This window comes from Octopus bimaculoides, chromosome 20 (assembly GCF_046866305.1).
Source record: "Octopus bimaculoides isolate indiv1 chromosome 20, ASM4686630v1, whole genome shotgun sequence".
Lineage (NCBI taxonomy): Eukaryota > Metazoa > Mollusca > Cephalopoda > Octopoda > Octopodidae > Octopus > Octopus bimaculoides.
Window position 1 is genome coordinate 36,425,237 of NC_142947.1, and position 6,168 is coordinate 36,431,404.

A 6,168-nucleotide genomic window follows, 5' to 3' on the forward strand; every position below is an offset into this window, starting at 1 on the left:
CCATGCTAGCATGGAAAGCGGACGTTAAACAATGATGATGATGATGATATGTATATATATATGTGTGTATATAGAGTTCCTGTTCCTTGGTTGCCAAACAAAGGACACTACTGATCCTCAACTGTTTTGCTCCAACAATTAAGAAATGTTTCTGGGGCTCTTGTTAGAAGTGTAAATGCATTCTTTAAACCAGTGGTTCCCAAAGCGGGTGGCATTGCCCTCTGAGGGCAGTGGAAACTTCCATGGGGGGGGGGGGGGGCGTTGAAGAAAATTGGGGCAATGATGGGGGTAGCGATTCATGTAAAAAATTGGGGTGATAATAGGGTGGCGATTCATGTAAAAACAACAAAATAATGGGTTCATCATGTTTTATTTGAGAAATACAGTTGCTTTGAAGTTGCTTCAGAAAGAGGTCTATGTTTGTGATGGTTAATTTGGGCAGGGGACGCTAGGAATGTTGCCTCGGTGTCAAAGCGGCAGCAGCCTGAAAAAATTTGGGAACCACTGCTTTAAATGGATATTGGATATGTTGTTAACTATTTGAAACTTCCTGTGTTATAATAATGTTGTTTGGCCTGTTTAGGGAAATCTGCAGATGATTAGGAATAGTCAAATAAGGTAGGGGGGAAGGCGGAATTAAAAAGGGTGACGGGGGGAGGAACTAATCCCTTTGTATATTTATTTCACTGTTCTCCCCCTCCTCCTCCTTTCTCTCTTTACATATCTACACTCCACAACAGTGGAAATATTACCATTTGTGAATCCTGGATTTCCAGATACCTAGTCATATTAGATTACATAGTAATTTAATTACTGTGTGACCTGATAGCTCGTTACTCAGCTGGAGTGCTTACCATGAGTTTTACCGGATTCTCTGAATCTAACTTTCTATAATTTATGAAGTTGATCCTGAAGGTCAACGTACCTTGGCTGTTATAACTAAACTTGACCTCATGGATGCTCGTACTGATGCTATGGAAGTACTCTGTGGACATATATTTATATACATACATTACACTCTTGGAGTGAATGGCATTAGGAAGGGCATCCAGCTGTAGAAACCATGCCAACTCAGATTGGAACCTGGTGCAGCTCTCCAGCTTACCAGTTCCAGACAAACCGTCTAACCATAGCCAGCATGGAAGCGCTCCCCAATTTCTTTGTTGTGTACAGCTTAGGTCATAGGTGGGACATGTAAATGTTTGATTTGAAGGGAGTCAGCTGCTACTCTGCATGCAAGATTCTTTTCTTGCTTCTCCTGGTAGCATATCATAAATAGAGGAGGTAGACTCGGTTGTATTCTGGCTCATCTTGTTCCAATATAATTAAACCTTGGGAGAAGCATTATGCCGGTAATAAATACACGCACTGGTTCAGTCCTTTATTAATTTATAAACCGTATTTAAAAACTAAAAACTAAATACTGTTTATAAATAAATAAAGGACTGAACCAGTGCGTGTGTTTATTACCGGCATAATGCCTCTCCCAAGGTTTAATTGTATTTCTTTCAACACACGTATCCACATCAAGAATCTTGCACACGAAATACACATACGAAATATGATTGTTCCAATATATTTTTCATTCATGTTATCACTCTGCTATACAGAAGGATGCAAAGGGAAGTGGGAGTCAATAGGGAACCTTTCCAACTCATTATCTTCAATCCTCTTCAGTATTGTGAACGGCAGGTAGCAATATCTCCTGTAGCTGCTCTTTCATTTTCCTCATTGCTTCACACTACCTGGCATTTCCTTGGTGCAACTAAATGTAGGGCATCCTGTGAGGGAGAGATTAGTCACACATAGGTACTTCATGTCCATGCCATCTCAGCTGGTGCCTGTATCATTTGGATTCATTGCTGCTTCTGCTGAATTTCTGTAGGCTTATCATATCTTGTTCAGTAAACTGGAGCAACGTGAAGTAAAATACCTTGCTCCAGTCCACTCAGCTGACAAGAATTAGTTATACCTGTATTTCAAAGGGCTGGCTTCGTCACAATCTGTATCATGCTGAATCTCCCTTAGAACTACTTTAAGGGTATACATGCCTATGGAGTACTCAGCCACTAGCAGATTAATTTCACAAGCAGGATGTTGACTTAGTTGTATGCAGAAATACGAGGGGCTGCTGAAAAGTTCTGGGTGTTGGGTAAAAAAAAAAAATGATTTTATTCAACATATTCCCCTCTGATTCACACATTTATTGCAGTGGCCCTTTTTTTAAGCCCTGTGAAAGAACTTGGCAGGTTGGGCCTCCAACCAGGCCTTTCGTAATACCCTTAAAGCCAGGAACTTTTCAGCACCCCCTCATATATTTCAAGCTTTCATGTGTTGTGAGTCCATAGATCAGCTTTGAAAAGTTCTTTTCCCAATACCTGGTCAGCAGGGTGGGTTTGTGTTTTTAACGGAAAACAAACAGTTGCTTGTACATACAAGTCCCCGCTCTTTCCATGACACTGACCTTGTTCAACAAAAAATTAAAGTAAATAGCTTGGCACTGGTGTTGTCACAGGGGTTGATGTCAGAATGTAAAGTGTTAACACAGATACAGCAAGTTATCTCGTCTTAAGCTCCAACAGCTCTGCCTACCTCCACTTATCCTGGACTAGACACGACATCTCTCTCTCTCTCTCTCTCTCTCTCACATACATTCGCACATTTTCACTCCATCTCCCTCTCTCCTTTACTTAGTCACATCCTCCTCTCTCATTCACACACTATACTCTCCTTTTCCATTCACACACTCTTTCTTCCTTAGTTACAAACTACTCTTTGTTAGTCACTACCCTATCTGTCTCTTACATTCGAAACCCCCTCTCTCATTCTCCGTGGAAATACATGTGTGATTGCGAATATGCTTATATGTGCATGCATGCATGTGTGTATGTGTGTGTGTGTGATTGGCTTTGTATCACTGTTCTACTCAGTATTCTTCTATCAAGGGATAGAAAAGAACTCATTATTCCTACACTCTCTGAGTGGTTGGCGTTAGGAAGGGCATCCAGCTGTAGAAACTCTGCCAAATTAGACTGGAGCCTTGTGTAGCCATCCGGTTTCACCAGTCCTCAGTCAAATCGTCCAACCCATGCTAGCATGGAAGGCGGACGTTAAACGATGATGATGATGATGATGATTCCTGCTTGTTAAAATATGAACGAAACTGGTTTGTCTTCTAAAGCTACGGAACATTGTTATTTAAAACAGAATTCCAACAGATCTTTTCACCAACATTTCTTGTATTTACCATCAGAATATTTATTAAAATATTTAAAATTCAATGAGAAAAAAATTCAAAAAAAAATAATAATAAATAAATAAATAAATAAAACTGAACAACCGTAATTGTTTTTAACTTAGGAACTCAGAGAGAAGTTTGTGAGGAGTAGTTGGTTGGTTGGTTGGTTGGTTGGTCAATTAAAACAACCCCAGTACTTAGGCACAAAGAAGGTGCATAGCCTAGTGGTTAGGGTATTGTAGTCGTGATCACAAGATCATGGTTTCAATTCCTGGACCGGAATGTGCATTATGATCTTGAGCAAAACAGCCATGAGTGTGTGGTAAGGGGCTTGCTTCCCAACCACATGGCTCCAGGTTCATTCCAAGATACCACTGCATGGTATCTTGAGCAAGTGTCTTCTACTATTGCCCCAAGCTGACCAAAGCCTTGTGCATGGATTTGGTAAACGGAAACTGAAAGAAGCCCATTGTATTGTGTGTGTGTGTTATACACTCTCTCTTTCCTTTCCTGAGCGTCCAATAATACTATCCATATCACGTCCTCACTTTGTTGTTTTTTTGTTTTTTTGTTATTGTTTTTTTGAACTATATATATATATATATATATATATATATATATATATATATATATATATATAGGCGTAAGAGTGGCTGTGTGGTAAGTAGCTTGCTTACCAACCACATGGTCCCGGGTTCATTCCCACTGCGTGGCACCTTGGGCAAGTGTCTTCTACTATAGCCTCAGGCTGACCAAAGCCTTGTAAGTGGTTTTGGTAGACGGAAATGACTTTTTCAAATGGAACATATTGATGGCACCTGTACCAGTGGAGCACTAAGAGCACCGTCCAAGCGTGATCGTTGCCAGAGCAGCTGTCTGGCTTCTGTGCCAGTGGTACATAAATAGCACCATCTGAGCGTGATCGTTACCAGTGTCACCTTCCTGGTACTTGTGCTGGCGGCACATGAAAAGACATTCGAGCCAGGTCATTGCCAGTGCCGCTGGACTGGCTCCTGTGCGTGCGGCACGTAAAATACACCATTTTGAGCGTAGCCGTTGCCAGTACCGCCTGACTGGCCTTCGTGCCGGTAGCACGTAAAAGCATCCACTACACTCTTGGAGTGGTTGGCGTTAGGAAGGGCATCCAGCCGTAGAAACTCTGCCAAATCAGATTGGAGCCTGGTGTAGCCATCTGATTCTCTAGTCCTCAGTAAAATCGTCCAACCCATGCTAGCATGGAAAGCAGACGTTAAACGATGATGATGATGAAGTTGAAAACTTCATGCCAGTTCCAAGAAAGGAATGTAACTGAAATGGTGACTTTCATGTTTATTCGTTATATGCTTTGGTTGATTCGAATGCAAAGATGCTAAACATTGTGGTTGCCACAGGAGAACAGTTTCTTTGTGATGTTTATGTGTTTATAACACATTTGATTCATTAGTACCAGGAATTTTTGGACACCAGTGTTTCAACATGCGAATCAATGATTCATTGATCTGGGTATTTCCAGCTGACAAGACACATGTCCAAACATCAATGTCCTAGAATCACTTGTACTAATGAACTGAGTGTGTTATGAGTGCATAGTCGTCGTCAGGGATAAGTTGTCCTCCTGTGATGCGAACAACAACAATTAGCATATTTGTTTGAATCTGTTTGGAGCATATTAAAATCAAACATTCAAGTCATCGCTTCAAATCTCACTGGTTGCTATGCATATAACAATATTCTTTTTTTTTATAATTTTTTACTTGTTTCGGTCATTTGACTGCGGCCATGCAGGAGCACCACCTTTAGTCAAACAAACTGAACCCAGGACTTATTCTTTGTAAGCCTAGTACTTATTCTGTCGGTCTCTTTTACCAAACTGCTAACTTACAGGGATGTAAACACACCAACATCGGGTGGTGGGAGGACACAGATACACACACACACACACACACACACACATACAAACATATATATATATATATGTATATATATATATATATATATATATATATATGTATACGAGGTCTGATCAATAAGTATCCGGACTGTTGCCATAGTAATGAAGCTAAAGCATGCTGAGTGAAGCTGCTTGGCACAGATTGACCTTGAACTATGTTGTGCATATGCAGTAAGTTTTAACATTCTAGCTCACTTCTGCTGTTTACAGCAATGCTTAGAAGGAAGGTGTGTAGCATGTGATTGTTGCATTGACCATGAGAGAGAAAGTTGTCATGGCAATATCTGCTCAGAGGCCTACGCAAAGTTACAGAAAATGTATGGAGTGGCAATGTATAGAGCTGCACACAAGTGTACAGGTGGTTCAGATTTTCTAAGATGGCTGAAAAAATGTCGATATTAATAAACATTCTCGGAGATTCGCAACCAGCAGAATTGAAAAAAACATTACAGATGTGAGGGGAAATCATCAAATCACTATCCGTGTGTTATCAGAGGATGGGAAGATTATTCATGGTTCAGTTCAGTCCATTATCACAGAAGATTTGGGTATGAGACGCATGTCTGGCAAGTTTTTGCCAAAACTGCTTTCAGCTTACCAAAAAGACAGTCGGGTTTCAAGTGCACAAGATCTTGATTGTGTCAAGAATGATGAAAACTTTTTGAAAATTTTGTGTAGGCCTCTGAGTAGATACTGCCAAGCTTTTGGCAAAATTTGATGCAGATTCTCTGCTCAGCTTTTTCAGTCACTATCAATGGGATGATCACACACTACACACCTTCCTTCCAAGCACTGTTGTAAACAGCGGAAGTGAGCCAGAATGTTGAAATTTAGTGCACATGCACAGCAGAGTTCAAAGTCAATTTGTGCCAAATGGCTTTACTCTCCATGCTTTAGTTTCGTTACTATAGCAACAGTCCGGATACCTATTGATCAGACCACGTGTATACGACGGGCTTCTTTAAGTTTCTGTCTCCCA